The following is a 20102-nucleotide window of genomic DNA, read 5'->3' as shown; positions in this document are numbered from 1 at the left end:
GTCTGGAATATGGGCTCTACCATCATAGGAGGCCCAGCAAACTCTGCTCAGATAATGTGATGAGGTACTGACGGTTTGCTGCGTATCATGCGTGCCATCATGAGGGCCTGTGGTCTCTCTATCTGTGTCCACCAATGGGTAGCAAGGCTTGGCGTCCATACCGTTGCTCCATACATCAGTGCCGGTGTGACTAATGTGTCAAATAGCCACCCCTTCGTCCGGGGCTCTTGAAAATGCGCCTGGTGGCATTGTCTCTCTAGCATAGCCAATGCTGCATATCCCTGTGTCAATCTAGATCTGGCTGTTGAACCCATGGTAAAGCGTGTGGTTGCTGCAGAGAAGGTAACCCCTAGGTACACTTATGATGTCACCACCTCCACCTGGCGTCTTGCGAGAGTGAATGTCAGCCGACTCCTGCCCTGTCTCGATGTATGAAAGACCATAACCTTGGTTTTCCCAAGGTTCACAGTAAGACCCCTCTGTGTGCAGAAATCATCGAGTGCATGTAGATGTTGCTGTAGACCTCCTGGAGACTCAGACACTAATACAATATCATCAGCATAAAGCATAATATGTACTGAGGTACCTGCTAAATCAACTCCATCTCCGCCTCCCCGTGTAATGAAGTCAGCTACCTCATCAATGTATAACCCAAATAGCGTGGGGGAAAGTGGGCATCCTTGCTTCACACCAATGGTGCTAGCAATAGTCTCAGACGTACCTCCTGGACATTTGACTCGCCCAAAAACCTGCTCATATAATGCATAGATGCCCCATGTCATATCTGCTGGTATGCCAAGAGATTGCAGGCGCTGAAAGAGCCTCTCTCGTGGTAACTGTGTCAAATGCCTTGCGGAAATCCACAAAGCAACAATAGAGCTTTCTCTTCCTCACTCTGGCCTGATCAATCATACATCTCAAAGTGAATACATGGTCAGTGGTAGAGAAAGCTCTCCTGAAGCCTGCCTGCCCCATAGTATTGGGTCCCAATTTACCCATTGAAGCCGCAACCCCCAACCCCGCCCCCCCCCCCCACCCCCCCCTCTCTCCAAGCAGGAGTATTTGATTATAGTAATTCTTTGGAGAATTCTGTACAATGCTTGAGAACAAGCGATATGACTGCCCAACGCAAGGAAGACCGTACGTCAGTTGAGTATCCACCAATCCAAGGCACTGCAGAAGACTCTTTGGGCCACTTATGCAAGTCCAGATAGCTGTAGGATTGCACATATGCTGGCTGAATGCCGAAGAGGAGCTTCACTGATAGCCTAGAGATGATAGGATAGCTTACTGCTGAATTTGAATGATGAATTATGATTTGATGCGCGTGCTTTTATATGTCTTACTGGAGTTGGTCGGCCAGCCGATGCTGTTGGCCCGTTCCATATTGGACAAAAAAATGCTGAAAATAGCATTTAATGCTATTAAACAACATTAAATGCTTAGTGCTGAATTATCCAAAGTTTCTAGCCTCTTTACTTGCTGCTGCTGAGTCCTAATGCTGGCCAACTGCTGCACATGCTAATATAGGCTGTTGGCCTGCTGCAAATGCTGGCCGACTGGAGCATAGTGGCCCCAGATGTCTGTCAGCTGCCTAGGGCTGTGAACAGCCCTTGGACAGGCTGATGACACTATGGGCTGGCCCATCGCATGCAATGCTTATGCTAATGCTTTTTAATGCATCCCTACTGCTAAGGCTGACTACTACATGCTCTATCTGATGAATTCTCCAAGTGGGTCAAGAGACTGACCTACATAGATCGTGCCTGATTGTCCCTGGACTAAGGGCTGACAATGGGGTCACGGCAAACGACAATATTCCTAGAAAAAGGTATTACTTCTGTACAGCTGTTGCATTGATGATCATGCCAGTTGTCACAATGTACCCCAGTGCAGGGTGCACGTGACAACATTAGCAAGCATGTAGATACTAGAGGTTTAGTCATATAGGTGCCTGGTAAGCAAGCCTATGGGCCAGCCAAAGGCTAGCCCATGCCCATGGGGCATGGTAGGCGGCATGACCACCCCATAGGATGGGTTGGTGTCCAGTCGGCAGCCTTCAGCAGCAGGCCCACAGCATAAGATGCCTACAAACATCAAGTCAGCCAGCAAACAGCAGTTAGCCAACATGTGGGACACATGGGAAAACATGGGCAGCATTTAATGCTGAATGTAGCATTTTGTGTCCCATAAAACAGACTGATGTTAGCTATATAGGCCGACCAGCAGCAAAACATCATATAAAAGCAATGTTCAGTCCACAGCATAAATCATCATTCATAATTTCAGTCTACAGCAGTTCAAGAGCAGTTATGTGTGCCTAGAGCCCCCGGCTTCTTGCGCATACATTCAACATTCAGCACTTGATTGTGCTACAGTCCCAAGACCTCCATGAAGAGCATTCTTCAGCATTCAGCCAGCATATGTGCATCCATCAGTTTTGGGTTTTCAAAGTGGTCATTGAAGAGCTATTCAAAGGAGCTTGGACAGCATATGGTTCAGTCTGCGTTCAGCCTACTTCATCCTTGCCTTTGGCAGACCTGAGTTATCTTTCATACTCATTGTACAAAGTTTTCCAAAGAAATATAAGCAAATACTCCTGTTTGCGGGGGGGGGGGGGGGGGGGGGGGGGGGGGGGGGGCTTCAGTGGGTAATTGGGACCCAATACTGTGTTGACTATCTATTTTCTCTCTCTCTCTTCTTCTCTCTCAAAGTGGAATTGCATAAACTCACAAGTATAAAGAAGGTTTTGTTGTGCGTTACGATGATCAACCTATTGCTTGCTACATTGCTATAAGAACTGTAGGTTGTTACGTAACTTGGCTACCCTAAAGTGAGAGCATTCCGTGGATGGGAAAAATGCGGTCAGGAAAAACCACCCAGGCCTTCACAATGTCAATAGAGACATCGTCAGAAAGCTACAAAGAAGATATGGAAGGAGAAATCTGCAAAGAAGACACAACCACTATAGAAATGCTTCCACAAAGCAATGAAGACTTCATCAAATTACTCTTGGAGCAAAACAGATTGGTAAGGCAACAGATAGGGGCCAAAGAAGGCGACGGCTAAAAAAGCCAAAGAAGTAGTTGAAAGGCCAAAAGAGCTCTCGGAATTGGAAAGACTATTTCTCATCATGGAGCAACAACGGCAAAAAAAAGACGCCAAAAGGTGGAAGAATGACAAGCCAAAGAAGCTTGAAGTGAGGATGAACAAAGGGCCAAGGATGCTAAACGTAGGACTGAAGAAGACCAAAGATGGGTAGACCAAGCTACCCCAAAAAGGCTTTAACGTGACACTATGCGACTCCAGAACTAGCAGTTGATAGCCGCTATGCAGGCAAATGTACTCTCTTCTCTCTACCCGAGAAAGGCTTGAACGTGACGCTATGCAACTCTAGAACCAGCTGTTGATAGCCGCTATGCAAGCAAATGTGCTGTTTCTCCCATCCTGGCGCACCACGGAGTGACCCCAACCGCCACCGTCATAAGAGCTCAACCGAACTTCAGTAAGTATGATCATGTTTGTAACTGCTCCTCACTGGAGACAACCTAGAATCGGAAGATAAATACACAAATTTAGATCACTTAACCTTGATAACTAATGAACAACAAAAGCATCTACAAATCTGAAAATGACAATGTTCAATTTGACACCACCACTGGGCCGACCCCCCCCCCCCCCTCAATACAATATGTATTTCTTGGAGTCGTAGTATCTAGTGTTATCTACAAATTTGAAAATGACAATGTTTAAATTGACACCACCACTCGGGCCGGAAAGGGCCGACCCCCCCCTCAATACAATATGGATTTCTTGGCACTGATGACGTTAGTGGGGATGTCGTAGTATCTAGTCCATACTATGCATAATGGAGTTGATAGTTATATAGTCTTGTGGGTTGACTACCTTGAGTATATAACATGCACGTTCCTAAAAGGTGATTTTGGGCATGTTCCTGGATTCATCTGGGTATATATATGTATTTCTTGGAGTATTTAATGAGTACAAATTTCAAGGGCTTATAAGTTAGACTCCTCCATACATGGAATGAATACAAATGTGACATACTGTAGATGTTATCGGTGACGAATCCATTTGTAGATGAAGATCGTGTCACAGGTAGTCTCCTATTAGCATTATTCATCTCTTGGTAGTGTGCCCAAGTTGTGTATAAGGGGTGCCTAGATTTATCCCGGGCAGCACCATATTTTTCCCTCTACTCAGGGCCCTTGGTTGTAGGGTTGACCACCCATTTTTCACATGTTTATTTTGTCTAGTCGTGGGTCTTTTTTCTAGAGCAAGTCGGCCAGCTCTAGTAGGGGCTATATAAGGCCAGGCTCTTACTCATTTGTAGACATCTTGACAGGGGCTTCCAGGCTCGGGTCCTCCCTCAGGGGAGTTGCTCATCATGCCCGCACTTACGGGGACCACCTCTTGCACAGGGCTGTTTGTATCATTGCTTCTTCATCATTATGCAGATTCGTTTTCTTTCTCTCAGTGCCTATGTCTCACGCTTTCTGCAGCGCACTTTTGACATCTCCCACCTTCACTGGGCTAGGCACCCGCACTACACTAGTCTTCTGGGACCGTATACCAACAGGCACGCCTGTACTAACACCTAGCAGGATGATTCACCGCGGAGGGGGGAAAACGTGGTACTTTCCATAAAAGCTTTGCTCCCAAATTCCCCAAGCCCGCTGACCTTCACTAGCTCTGAAAACTTGAGAGCACAGTCAGGGCAAGCTCAATGAAAGTATAATCTCACATACTCCCGGTGAGAGTGTGATAGCAGCTACTCTACACACAAATCAAGGAAGAAAACAAAAATAATAACAATACTTTATTGTGTCATTCTGCTTGCAGCTCGTACCTGGTGGAAAGGTAGGTTGTGACCAGCAGTTTATGCTTCTTTAAAACACAACCTTCACTCAGATAGGTACACGCAGAGCCGTTTCACAGCAAGTACATCTGGTGCAGCAGATAATACTGTAAGCGGGTACAATAGAGTTTATTCAGCAAGAGCAGCCTGTACAGTAGACTTTTCAGCAGAGTTTGCAGCAAGTACAGTAGGTACAGAGGGCTGTATGATATAGCTTCCAGCAAGTACAGCAGGTACATAAGGATTTCCAACAGATCTTAGGCTCGCTTTAGAACATCGTATCCAAGCTAGAGGGAGAAAAAGATAGTGCAGTCGGGTACTTCTGTTTCAGCATGCCAAATAGATGGAATCGGGGGGCTGTTGTCCATACGCCGATGAGAAAAAGAAAAAGAGTCCGGTTTTTGCTACTTCACCCCGACACTATGGAAAAAGAGAGAGAGTGGGCAGTCGGGCCCCTTTGAAGAGAGAGAGAGAGAGAGAGAGAGAGAGAGAGAGAGCATCGGGTTGGCAACGTTTCTCCCCTCCACGTACTCCATCCCACGTGTTCTCTTTATGGCAAATCAACTTACTTCAAATGGGTTTTGGGCACCCACACTTATTGTTGCCCAAGGCCAATAACTTTAATAAGCGTGAATACATAACTTTATAAATATAAAGTTAGAATAGCAACATTTAAAATAAATGAAGATGCCAAACTTACCACCTGTTCACATGCAATAAAACATGTTAGAAGACAGGGCAAGCTTCACAACTCACTGGCAGGCGTCCCCGCTTAGTAAGTGGCACATCATAGCAGGCAGCTACACAAATACAAGTCACACGAAAACAATTTCAAACATGCAAAAATGGATGCATGTGCACATGTAATGGACAAAATCTCCCTTTCATGAAATTTGTACAAAACATTCTTGCGGGCACAAAACTGGCACGACAGAATGAGAACCCTGGCCTTCCTATGGAGTGACAGTCCCATAGGCAAGACGCGGTGCAAACACGGGTCCTTCTATGGAGTGACAATCCTATGGACAAGACACCGTCCTGGCCATACACGGGTGGCACGATACAGCTCCCGTCCATATGACACGATCTTGGTCACACCGGTGGCACAAGAATGGCTCCCGTCCATGTGACACAAAGTAACTGGCCCCTTTCACATGAGACACCGGCCTGGCCTCATGTGAACATGGCACAATTCTGGCCACTCTACCCACGTCCCACATGGGCATCCCTCCGTCCCCCTGTCACTATGATATCAACACCCAACCTGGGAAAAATGCCAAGAAAAAGGGGAAAAATAAGGGTGGCCAGCCCACAACCAAGGGCCATAAAAAGGCCCAAAATATGGGCAGCATACAGCGATGAAATGCTAACATAGCATAGGTATGGAAGGCATTGGGGTGGACTAGGGTGCTGTCGGCTAGGAGATAAAGAGCTATTTTGGTGTTGGCTGTAGCAAGGAGGAATTTTATGTTCAAGGGAACTGGCCGACAGTAGGTCGGCCAGTTTACCAATCATTCCAAGGCCTGTAAATAGCACAAGGTTGGGCTCATTGTGATCATTCAATACTTTAGGGGCTTTATGTCCAAGGGAACTAGCCGATAGCACCCTAGTCCTCCCCAATGCCTTTCATACCTATGCTAGCTGTTATAGCTCCAAAATCTGGTCCTGAATCTAGTCTTTATCTGTTGCCCCTTCACGGACTAGCTGTGGGATTATCATGTACATGTACATGCGCATGACAAGGGCGAATTGGAGTAGCAACTGTCCCAGTTACTCCGAGCTGGATTTATCCAGCCCTCATTCTCGCTCTTTGCTGCACCTACCTTGTTTGTGCAGTAGAAAGACAAGTCTGCCCGATTATGCGTGGACTATAGGGCTCTTAATAAGCTCATAGTGAAGGAACATGTTCCCAATGCGTAGGATTGAGTATATCCTTGAGCAACTCAATGGTGCAAAGTTCTTTTCATAGATAGATTGCAAGAGTGGCTATCATCAAGTTCGGATCTTTATGGCTGACATTCCAAAAACACCGTTCAGAACTGAACGTGGCCACTACGAGTTTGTGGTGATGCCATTTGGCTCACCAATGCCACATAGAGTTTGCATGTGTCAGTCCTCTTACCCACTTGGAGAATTCATCAAATAGGTTCATATAGAAGTCAACTTCAGGACCAGCAGCAAATCGTCATCTATATAGAAGTAGCATCTTTTGCATCATTTCTTCTATCTCCCTCTTGGAGTTGGATCATGTATAGTTTGTAGAAGTAGCCCTTTTGGGAAGCCCTGTGGCCAAGCAAACATTTAACCTTTTTCATGTACATAATGTATATACTGAAAACTAGTCTATCTCTCTCTCTTCTCTCATGCGTTATGCATTAAGGTTCCTACAGGGTGCTTAAGGGCTATGATTAACCGCATGAAGGCTTCCACTATGTCACATTGGTATCAGACCATCAGGTGCAACCACATCACCAAGCACTGCAGGTCCCATAGCTTCACATGAGAATATGTAAAGTTTCCAAACCTGGACTAGTAGTCATGCCTTGACTGGTAGCCACACCCACCCTACATTCATCACGCGAGGACCAAACTCTACCCTAGGGGCATCATACTTGCACCACAAGGACATTATTGTAGTTCTCAAGGGCATTGTCATAAGAGGTGTGCAGGTCCAAGAACGGCAAACACAAGTAGTGAAGAAGCATCAGGAAGGTCAAGCATGCATTATGTGAATCCTCATCATTTAGCCCATGGAAGCTAGGTCCTCAAAGGAGTACCTTGGTGGCTTCCCGAGAACAGGAGCAGTAGCCTCAGTTAGGTGCCTTGATCAGCCTTAGTCATCAATCATAAGTCAATGCATTCAGGGACAAGGGTATGCATGCAAGGCGACAACATTGGAACATATGCATAGTCATGGAGTGGAATTAGAGGCTAAATAGGAGATTCAATTAAGTTGCCAGGGAAGAAGTATGGCAAAGTTGGAGTTCCAGAGCAGTCAAGGGATGATGACAATCATCCAAAGTCAAAGACAAAAAAAGTTGGATTCCCGTCATCAAGCTCGGCAGGAGGGGATGTCACGTGTACAAGGTAGTGCCATGGCTAATCCCATATCTAAATCCCTCATTAGGCAGCTTTAGGTGCATTTAGGGCATGTAGCAAACATGTTACCTTTTTCATGTACATAATGTATATATTGAAAACTAGTCTCTCTCTCTCTCTCTCTCTTCTCTCATGAAGTTAGAATAGCAACATTTAATATAAAGTTAGAATAGCAACATTTAAAATAAATGAAGATGCCAAACTTACCACCTGTTCACATGCAATAAAACATGTTAGAAGACAGGGCAAGCTTCACAACTCACTGGCAGGCATCCCCGCTTAGTAAGTGGCACATCATAGCAGGCAGCTACACAAATACAAGTCACACGAAAACAATTTCAAACATGCAAAAATGTATGCATGTGCACATGTAATGGACAAAATCTATTTGTACAAAACATTCTTGCGGGCACAAAACTGGCACGACAGAATGAGAACCCTGGCCTTCCTATGGAGTGACAGTCCCATAGGCAAGACGCGGTGCAAACACGGGTCCTTCTATGGAGTGACAATCCTATGGACAAGACACCGTCCTGGCCATACACGGGTGGCACGATACAGCTCCCGTCCATATGACACGATCTTGGTCACACCGGTGGCACAAGAATGGCTCCCGTCCATGTGACACAAAGTAACTGGCCCCTTTCACATGAGACACCGGCCTGGCCTCATGTGAACATGGCACAATTCTGGCCACTCTACCCACGTCCCACATGGGCATCCCTCCGTCCCCCTGTCACTATGATATCAACACCCAACCTGGGAAAAATGCCAAGAAAAAGGGGAAAAATAAGGGTGGCCAGCCCACAACCAAGGGCCATAAAAAGGCCCAAAATATGGGCAGCATACAGCGATGAAATGCTAACATAGCATAGGTATGGAAGGCATTGGGGTGGACTAGGGTGCTGTCGGCTAGGAGATAAAGAGCTATTTTGGTGTTGGCTGTAGCAAGGAGGAATTTTATGTTCAAGGGAACTGGCCGACAGTAGGTCGGCCAGTTTACCAATCATTCCAAGGCCTGTAAATAGCAAAAGGTTGGGCTCATTGTGATCATTCAATACTTTAGGGGCTTTATGTCCAAGGGAACTAGCCGATAGCACCCTAGTCCTCCCCAATGCCTTTCATACCTATGCTAGCTGTTATAGCTCCAAAATCTGGTCCTGAATCTAGTCTTTATCTGTTGCCCCTTCACGGACTAGCTGTGGGATTATCATGTACATGTACATGCGCATGACAAGGGCGAATTGGAGTAGCAACTGTCCCAGTTACTCCGAGCTGGATTTATCCAGCCCTCATTCTCGCTCTTTGCTGCACCTACCTTGTTTGTGCAGTAGAAAGACAAGTCTGCCCGATTATGCGTGGACTATAGGGCTCTTAATAAGCTCATAGTGAAGGAACATGTTCCCAATGCGTAGGATTGAGTATATCCTTGAGCAACTCAATGGTGCAAAGTTCTTTTCATAGATAGATTGCAAGAGTGGCTATCATCAAGTTCGGATCTTTATGGCTAACATTCCAAAAACACCGTTCAGAACTGAACGTGGCCACTACGAGTTTGTGGTGATGCCATTTGGCTCACCAATGCCACATAGAGTTTGCATGTGTCAGTCCTCTTACCCACTTGGAGAATTCATCAAATAGGTTCATATAGAAGTCAACTTCAGGACCAGCAGCAAATCGTCATCTATATAGAAGTAGCATCTTTTGCATCATTTCTTCTATCTCCCTCTTGGAGTTGGATCATGTATAGTTTGTAGAAGTAGCCCTTTTGGGAAGCCCTGTGGCCAAGCAAACATTTAACCTTTTTCATGTACATAATGTATATACTGAAAACTAGTCTATCTCTCTCTCTTCTCTCATGCGTTATGCATTAAGGTTCCTACAGGGTGCTTAAGGGCTATGATTAACCGCATGAAGGCTTCCACTATGTCACATTGGTATCAGACCATCAGGTGCAACCACATCACCAAGCACTGCAGGTCCCATAGCTTCACATGAGAATATGTAAAGTTTCCAAACCTGGACTAGTAGTCATGCCTTGACTGGTAGCCACACCCACCCTACATTCATCACGTGAGGACCAAACTCTACCCTAGGGGCATCATACTTGCACCACAAGGACATTATTGTAGTTCTCAAGGGCATTGTCATAAGAGGTGTGCAGGTCCAAGAACGGCAAACACAAGTAGTGAAGAAGCATCAGGAAGGTCAAGCATGCATTATGTGAATCCTCATCATTTAGCCCATGGAAGCTAGGTCCTCAAAGGAGTACCTTGGTGGCTTCCCGAGAACAGGAGCAGTAGCCTCAGTTAGGTGCCTTGATCAGCCTTAGTCATCAATCATAAGTCAATGCATTCAGGGACAAGGGTATGCATGCAAGGCGACAACATTGGAACATATGCATAGTCATGGAGTGGAATTAGAGGCTAAATAGGAGATTCAATTAAGTTGCCAGGGAAGAAGTATGGCAAAGTTGGAGTTCCAGAGCAGTCAAGGGATGATGACAATCATCCAAAGTCAAAGACAAAAAAAGTTGGATTCCCGTCATCAAGCTCGGCAGGAGGGGATGTCACGTGTACAAGGTAGTGCCATGGCTAATCCCATATCTAAATCCCTCATTAGGCAGCTTTAGGTGCATTTAGGGCATGTAGCAAACATGTTACCTTTTTCATGTACATAATGTATATACTGAAAACTAGTCTCTCTCTCTCTCTCTCTTCTCTCATGTGTTATGCAGTAAAGTTCCTACAGGGTGCTTAACCGCATGAAGGCTTCTGCTGTGTCACATACGTAGCCTTGAAGGTCCAGTGTTTAGGAATGTTTTTCATGCTGGTTTTGAGCTGAAAACACAGTTTTAAATGCATTCTATCAAGACATTGGTGGCACGCGTCACATGTGGACATGAATATACCTAGCTATTCTACTATCATATGATGACTGGAAAATTATGCAGGTTCAACTAAGTAAGAAGGATGGCTTGTTACATGCAGCCAATTGCAAAATGCAGGTACTTGAATGGATTGCATACAGCCATGTCTTTTTTTTTCCCGGGAAAAACATCCTTCTATTAGTTACTAAAAAAACCAGCCACGAAGGGCTAAATACAACCCTGGAGGGCTAGATACAAACTCACCTCACATACAGGGTGGGGATCAAGTAATCAAAAAGGGGAACGAGACACTTCTCCTCTGGTTGGCCGCTCTATGAGGAGAAGGCTATCTCATAGGGGGGGGGGGGGGGGGTGGACAACCACAAAGGTGGTCTGTAATGCCAAGTGGGGTCACCACCTCTATCTGTGAGAAAAGAGCCAAGCCACCAGAGCCTCAAGAAAGGCTCCCGCTGCTTCTGCATGCTGTCAGAGCCACCTTGTAACTTCCCCCACTGATTGTGGTGGGTATGTACGATGTCGAGCCAAATGCTCTTGATAGACTCTGCATGCGGAGTGTGGGTACCCTTGATGGCTTCGCTGCAATGCTACTGCAAATCTCCCATCTCTTGCATGAGCCTGGTCGCCCAAGTGGTCTGTAGGGTGTGGTCGCCCTATGTGCTAGGCTGCAATGCTACTGCAAATCTCCCATCTCTTGCATGAGCCTGGTCGCCCTAGTGGTCTGTAGGGTGGGGTTGTGATTGGAACTGCCGAAATGTGGAGATGATAGACTTGAAGGGCTAGCCCTCCACCATCCTCCTTGTAAACTCTGACCATCTTAGCCTCTGTGGCCCATGCGACAGTGCCCCATGTAATGATCCGGGTCGAGGTCTTCTCCATCGTGACTGTGTGGAGAATCCATTGCTAAACCTGCTAAGCCTTCGGGCAATCCCAAAGACAACGTTGCTGAGACTCATGAGGGTGACCGCACCTTGTGCAATAAGCTGGCCGACCTCCAACTGCCAGCCAAATGCCAACCGCTAAGCTCTTGTGTGCCATCAGCCAAAGAAAGAGGGTGATCTTTCTAGGCCGAAAACTGTCCAAAGCCTCTTCCAAAAATCTCAGAGGAAACATTGTGAGAGGCCTTGTGAGACTGCCAATGTGATGGTCTTACCGGCGTGCGATCAATCTCTGTCATCTGGATCTTGCGGCCTAGCCATGCTGAATATGCAAAAAGGGGGGCATCCAGAGTCTCCTCCCGATCAGTGGGGTCATGCCAAGTCCACTCTCCCGGGTCCCACTGGAGGCACGTGAGGGACCAGTTGGCACTCCCATATCCATAGCCACCAGAATCTCTCCGTGGCCACCTTGGCTGGTGGTGGGTTTATGTAACACCCCTGTGCATGAAATCCGATCACCCTCGTCCTCTGTAAGGTGCAGCCACTAAAATCCTCCAAGGGGGGCTCGGATCTCTCTAATCTGCCATGGAATCCAATAGAAAAAGTCAACAAACCATTGCCCTCATCCGCTCCGTGAACTGCCACAACGATATCATGTCTTGTAAACACGCCTAGCCACACTGGGGAAGTCAGGTATGGGATAGGAGTCAGGCTACTATGTTCAAGGCGGATAAGAGTTGGATGGTGTTGGTGGCTGATGCGGGAGATGTAGATACAGTTGTGGCGGTAGGTGGTGTGGAGGCATAGGTCTTGGGGGCTTGTACAGCCTGCCACTTGGTATAGTCTTTCTTACCATGCCCCACGGTATGGCAGAAGAAACATATGTTCTTCCCCTATACTGCGTTTGCTCTTCTGGTTGGAGATATCCACCAGTAATGCCCTCCTTGGCCTTTTCCTCAGGTGTTTTCTTAGGTGTGAAGTTTTTAATATTTATCCTTCTTGCCTCTTGAGGTGGTCCGGGAATCTTAATTATTGTCTTTGCTATTTTGAGCTCTCTTCCCCCTTGACATGATGATTCTTGGGTGGTGGATGACTGTTGTTGGGGTTTGAAGCTAGCCTGGATCTTCTTGGACTTACCTCTGTTCAGTATCATTTCCTGAGTGAGAGTGAGAACCGTGTCATAAGAACATAGTTGTCTCCGTACGACGTACGACAGCACATCGTACGGAATACCATACGGTACGATACTATATGGACTCATACTGACTTTTTCAAGAAGAAAAAAAATTTTGAGCCTTTTTTTTTTCCCAAAAAAAAAAAATGGGAGTAATGGTCTTGTTTTTGCTTGTCTATGGCTATTTGAGCTTTCCTCTGTACTATGATGCTTCCCTCCTTTTTAAATTACTCCATATCTCGAAATCGGAAATATGTAAGTTTATAAGTAATTTTTTAAAATACACGATGAGGTTCCCGTAGTTCTTCCTCCGCTCTTGCAAATGAGGACGCTTCGATTGCCTTGTCACAGGAGCTTAGAGAGCTCGAGTTTGATGACGAGGGAAACATCCTTAGCGAGGGTAACTTCTACAAGCGCTCCGATAGGCACTCTTCTGATGGAGATGATCCTAGCAAGAGCTCTGATTTTGATAGTGATCACTTCTCCATCTAGATTTTAGTCCCGACCCTCTAGCCTCCCTTTTTTGTGCACCACTTTTTGTACTTACTACTACGGCTACATGTGCCTAGAGCGCCTCACATTGTATGACTTAGGCTTTAGCCTAACATCTATATATGTTTTCAACTTGGTTTTAATGGAATTTTGGTTTGAGTCATGTGACAACTTGTCTTCTCTTTCAAATTGAAAATACTAAAGTTTGTAAGTATTTTTTTAAAAGACCGTACGATACCGTACGATAAGAATATTTCTTTTATATCATACTGTATTTTCTCATACGGTATCGTATCATGCGAACCGTACAGTATCGTAATGTGGCTGAAAATTACGTAAAGTAAACCTAATGTTAGTATCCAAACCTCTAATGAACTATTTCAATTTATCCTCCTCGGGTATACCTAACCGCTGTGTTGACGTGATTATTTTATTAGAGTATATCAGTACGGGTGACCCATTCTGGGAGAGTCTATAAAACTCATCCTTAAGATTGGTCATGTATTGTGGAGGAGAAACCGTTTTTTGAGATCGGACACGAGGGTGTCCCATACATACTGCGGGAGACCCTGCTATTGGGTCTATATGTAGACTCGACTAATACTGCCACTAGGTGACTGCTTCACCCGAGAGGTGGCGTGCCACTAGGTGGATCTGAAAGCTCAACCAATGGAAAATACACTACAAACTGATGAATGAATTATATATATATCTAGATAATCCAAGGACATTGTCACCATTTGGTCCATCTTCATTTTTGGTGCCACTCCTATGGGATTGTCACTCCAAACGCCGTCCCGAGCAGAGAGACCTGCACACTGGGCTGGGGACGGCCAGGGGGACGGGACGGAGGGGACGTGACCAGGGGACGGGCGTTCCCCCCTGTGGGAACAGGGGGACGTTGTCTGCAGGGGACGGGGACGGCTGCAACAGCTAAATCTTCAGGCATTTTTTTTCAAATAAACGGCTACTAGCCGTTAACACTGGCCATTTGAGAGAGAGAGAGAGAGAGAGAGAGAGAGAGAGAGAGAGAGAGCAACACAACTATATAATGGGCTTGGAGCCACTCCTCTTCTACTCAAGCCTTCCAAGACTTGAGTTCCTCTCCACGATCTCCCTCTCCTACTCAAGCTTTCCTCTCCACTATCTCCCTCTCCTACTCCACGGTCCATCACCTTCCTCTCCACCCTCTCCTACTCACTACACCGTCTCCACCCCCCCGTCCTCGTTCCCTACCTTTAGCCATCCCCGTCCCCGTCCCCGTCCCTTGGTAACTACGGCTGATATCCAGTCGGCCAGCTCCTTACCGATAAATAGGTGGGCTGGCCTCTCCCTTGCTATATGTTCATTCTTGTTGTTGTGTGGTTCATGTGTTGACACACTTGCTCCCTTTTGTATCCTTCACTTATGAGACTATTAGGTCTCTTGCTTGGGATTGTATTCACTCCACTATATTCAGCCTTTTGGCTTCATCTCTCTCTCTCTCTCTCTCTCTCTTGCACTCTCAGTTCAGCACATTCTAGTGCTCCCTTTGCTTCCGCTTTGTGCACACTCTATCATGGTATCAAAGCTCTAGGATCAGCATTTTCTTGCTGCCCCATATTCAGGCCTGTCTACCATAGTTACCAGGAAACGGGAACGAGGGAATGTTTTGGCCCCTAGGAACTCGAACGTTTTGAACCCCATGAACGGGAACAAGAATGGGAACGGGGAACGCCACGTTAGCAAACAAAACTAATGGAATTCTAAAAAATGTCATTTTAAATTATGAATTTTAAGTAGGATAGGCTGAAACTTTGAAAATTTATGTTACGTATGCATAGTTGAGTGGAAAAAATAGAGGAAAATGCTTTAAAAAAAAAAACATTTTGCCCTTTTTTTAAGGGTTTGTGGGCCTGTTACAAGGGAGAACGTGGAGGAACGTTCCCTCTTGGCCGCTCCTTGTGGGGGAACGTTCCAGAACGTCCAGGATTGGGGAACGACGTTCCCCGTTCCCTAGAGGGGGAACAACATTCCCCAATAACTATGCTGTCTACAGCCCTTCTGCTCTGCGTTTTTTAGATTTGCAGCCCTCTGGTTGCTGCATTTTTTGGACAGAAGTTGCTGGCCGCTCTACCTTCACCTAGGCTTCATCTCTTCAGCGTTTTTCTCATTTGAGGTGTGGAAGCTGGTTGGCCTGTATTTTTCAGGTTTGCAGCCCCTTTGTTGGCTGCATTGTCTTCTCCCATGGATACATATCACTTGCAAAGTGTGGATTGTGGCTTTGGTGGCAGCTTGGTACCTGTAGTGGACAATTTTTTCTTCTAAGTTGTGCGTTTTCTTTTTTGAGAGTTGAGCCCGAGTTCAATGATGGATGCCTCGACTATGCTTCATATATTTTCTGAGTCTACCAAGTTGGATGGCACCAATTATACATTGTGGAAGGTGAAGGTGAAGTCGGCCTTGCGTGGAGTGGATCTCTGAGACTGGCTAGTTACAGCTACCAATGCCACCCCTCCCACCCTCTCTACAGTTGGTGTGACTCAGGCACAGGTTGATGCTTGGGAGGTAAATGATCGTCGTGTTTTTTCCCTTCTCATGTTGAATTGTCAGGATTATGTTCTCTCTCATGTGCGTACAACAGATGCGGCACATGAAGTTTGGAAGGCCCTTGCAGATCTTTACGAGATCAAGTCTCCAAAATGGATTTTGACTTTGGAAAAGCAACTCATGAATCTTTTGGTTTCTATCTTTCCTTCTTTATCTGCTTTTATTACGAAGATGAAAAATCTCTGGGATGAGCTTGTTGTATGTGGCAAGAATATCTCTACTTAGGATATGGCTATTCGGCTTCTCTCCAAGCTTCTAGAGAGGTTTGATGCTTTCAGTCTCTTGTTTCTTCTCCTCGAGCTATTCCAGTTACTTGGGAGGAAGTGCTTCCCTCCATTATGCAGATTGAGTCTCGCTTTGAGGAGCGGACTAGCACCTCTGGTGGTTCTAATGGAGCTTTGGCTGCTTGAGATAAAGGGAAGAATCGACAAAAGAAAGGAAAAGGGGGTTCTGACAAAAGCTCCAAGGACAATGACAAAGACAAAGATAAATCTTCTAAAAACAAGAACGTGGAGTGTCACTACTATGGAAAGAAGGGTCATAAACAGCCCCAATGTTATAAGAAGAAGTGGGATGAAGAAGGAAAGAACTCTACCTCTATAGCGATGTCCCAGACCAAGAAGGATGATGGTATTCTCCTATTAGTCGGTACTTCGCGAACACTGACGTTTGTGACTTGTCAGTCTAGGTCTTGGATTGTGGATAGCGGTGCTATTGCTCACATGACACCCCATTGGGATTGGTTCGAGGACTTTTCTGCAGTGTCCTAGACCAAGAAGGATGATGGTATTCTCCTATTAGTTAGTCCTTCTCATACACTGGCGCTTGTGACTTCTCAGTCCAGGTCTTGGATTGTGGATAGCAGTGCTATCCTTCACATGACACCCCATTGGGATTGGTTCGAGGACTTTTCTGCCAAGACATGCACTATTACCTTGGGTGATTCTTTTTCTGTGCCAGTTCATAGACATGGCACTATTCCTATCTTCCACTCCTCCGAAGACAAGAGGTACTTCTTTGACATTCTTTACATTCTGGATTTAGCATTTAATCTTTTGTCAGTGAGTGCACTTACAACTCAGGGTGCGGAGGTGATCTTATTTCGTCACGAGATTACTATTCATGATAAGGAGACTAGTAACACCTTGACTCAGGGAGTCCAAGATAGTGGCTTATACAAATTGACCGCTTTGCTCTCTCACGGTTCTTCGGGTCTTTGGCATGCTACGTTGGCCATTTGAGGTATCAACTTCAGCAAGCTTCAAAGGATGGGTTGGTCAAGGGTTTACCAACCATCAAGGCTCCAGCTTTCGTATGTTCCTCTTGCTTACAAGGGAAGCAACACCAAGCCGCCTTTCCGAAGGAGGCGACACATATCTTCGACATCACTTGCTCTTGTTCATGCAGACTTGTGGGGTCCGATGAATACCACGTCTTTGAGTAAGGCGTTGTACATGTTTGTGATGGTAGATGACTTCTCCAGATATACTTGGGTTTTCTTTTTGAAGACCAAGGATGAGGTCTTTCAGGACTTTCATGATTGGAGGACTGAGGTGGAAAAAGAGACCGGTTCTTCAATCAAGGTTTCTCTGGATTAACAGAGGGGGTGAGTTTACATCCAAGGAGTTTCAATAGTATTGCAAGGATCGGGGCATGGAGAGGGCTTACTACAGCATACACTCCATCACAGAATGGAGTTGCAGAGAGGAAGAAATAGACTATTATGGAGATGGCCCGTACTATGCTTGAGCACTCCTCTTTACCTCGACGTTTCTGGGCTGAGGCGGCTTCTATTGCTGTCTATATTCAGAACAGGTCTTCTATAGCTGCTCTTCCAGATGAAACTCCATATGAGGCTTTCCATGGTGAGAAGCCCTTTGTTGTTCATTTGCGGGCATTTGGCTCTTCGGCATATGTCCATGTGTCCAAGAAGTATCGCTCCAAGACATTGAGATCTAGTATCACTATGTTCGTGAATGTGTTCTTGCGGGAGATTTACGTTTGGAGTATTGTCCTTTAGCAAAGAATGCAGCAGATTTGTTTACCAAGCCGGTGTCTCAGGCTTCCTTGGCTCCTCATCTTCGGCTTCTTGGAGTTTGTTCAGCATCCGGTGCTGAGAGGGGGTGTTAGCATTTCATCCATGTGTGCTGCCCATATTTTGTTCCCTTTTATGGCTCTTGGTTGTGGGCTGGCCACCCTTATTTTTTCCCTTTTTCCTAGCATTTTTCCCAAGTCGGGTGCTGATGTCCAATCGGCCAGCTCCTTATCTATAAATAGGTGGGCTGGCCTCTCCCTTTCTATATGTTCATTCTTGTTGTTGTGTGGTTCATGTGTTGACACACTTGCTCCCTTTTGTATCCTTCACTTATGAGACTATTAGGTCTCTTGCTCGGGATTGTATTCACTGCAGTATATTCAGCCTTTTGGCTTCATATCTCTCTCTCTTGCACTCTCAGTTCAGCACATTCTAGTGCTCCCTTTGCTTCTGCTCTGTGCACACTCTATCATGCTAGCTATTGTAGCTCCAAAATCCGGTCCTAAATCTGGTCTTTATCTGTTTCCCCTTCAAGGATTAGCTGTGGAATTAGCATGTACATGTGCATGCACATGACAACCCTCCAATGTCTTAGAAAGGCGATAGGGAAACTTACTGGGTGGTTCTGTCTCGGGGACCACCTCAATGCCATGATCCTCAAGACGCTTGGGTGGGAGTTGCAGTGGGAGATCATCCTTTAGCATGATGTCTTGAAACTGTGCTAGGAGATCATCCAGCTTTTGCTTCAGAGGGGTTGCTAACTGAACAACAAACTGCTCACACGGACATAAATCAACGGCCACTCTGCTCCTTTTCTGATAGCTCGTTGGGCCTAGATGTGTGAGATGAGTGGAATACCTAGAATGCTCTTATCCCCGTGAATCATGAAATGCTCAGGAACAACATCAACAATAGTGAAAGTGTACTACCTCCAATCTGGAATGGGTGCATAATCCCTAAACCACTGAATGCTAAGAATCTTAGCTAACTGAGGAGAAATGGCATTCTCAAAGCTACCCATATCGAAGAGGACAATGAATTGTTGTCCCTACACTATGCCATAAGCACGAATGAGGGCTTTCTTTTGCTCCTCAACCTCACCCTCTTGCTTATTGTCAAATACCATTGTGGGTACCTCAGTCAGCCACTCTTGAGGAATAGCAGAGTCGATGTCGATGCTGAGCCTGTCTGTACCTTGGATCCCTGCCAAACCTCTCTCCTGAACTTCCGGGGGTAACTGCATGTGTGCAAGCCAATCTCCAAGGGACGTGGCAGGTCCTAAGCTCAATGTGCCCCATGATACATCAGGCCGGGTCCCCAGCATGTGGCCACTGGGTAAATGGATCAATGGGTTCTAGATCAATGGCTGCCGCCGAAGACGCTCCTCTGAGGCAACTGGAGCTATCTGCGTGAAGGCCGGCCTGAGGTGGTTCCAAGCTCGGAGTAAACTTGTTGCAGATCTGTCTTCAAAGGCAGGGCTAAATCCATGGGCCCGTATCTCTATGAAGATCCATCTAGTACTCTGCGGCCAAGGGTCCCCTAGACTCGGGGTGCGGGCTGAAATACAGGCCAAGAGGAAGACCTTCCAAGGCTCACCACCTCTAACAATTAGCTTGCCCAGTAGAGTGCGGCTGTGAATAGGAGGGTCAATGATGCCTCCTCTGCGTCATGGCTGAATGATCACTCTCCATGCCCCCTTGGCCCTGGCAGGCCTCCCATCACTGCCGGCCCATAAGAAATTCTTGATCAATCGTTGTACTTGACGAATACATGCTTGGGAGAAGGCCCAACAAGAAGTAATGTACCACATGTTGGCAAGGAGGACTTGGTTCGCCACCACCACTCTACTAGCTAGGGAGAGTCTCGCGGAACTCCAGTACAAAAGTTTCTTCCGAATGCTGAGAAGAAGGGGGGCAAGCTGCTCCGGGGAGATATCGATGCCCGCCTGACATCCAAGATAGCGAACTGGAGTGCCCCTCGGAATCCAGTGGAAAGCCTCAATTGGACGCCAAGTTTGGGTGGGTGCAAAGCTTACCCAGGAGCCACACGACTTGTGCTAGTTGATTTGC

At 46.3% G+C, this 20102-nt stretch overlaps 1 protein-coding gene across 1 annotated transcript in view; it reads left to right on the top strand.

Annotated features, from left to right (window-relative positions):
* RAP (RAP domain-containing protein) overlaps nucleotides 1–20102 on the top strand; it is a 112582-nt gene that overhangs the window by 68358 nt on the left and 24122 nt on the right. The window lies entirely within an intron of this gene.

This window comes from Cibotium barometz, chromosome 18, assembly GCF_041138505.1.
Source record: "Cibotium barometz isolate CiBa-2024 chromosome 18, ASM4113850v1, whole genome shotgun sequence".
NCBI classification, from domain to species: Eukaryota; Viridiplantae; Streptophyta; class Polypodiopsida; order Cyatheales; family Cibotiaceae; genus Cibotium; species Cibotium barometz.
This window is presented reverse-complemented; position numbering and strand designations above follow the sequence as displayed.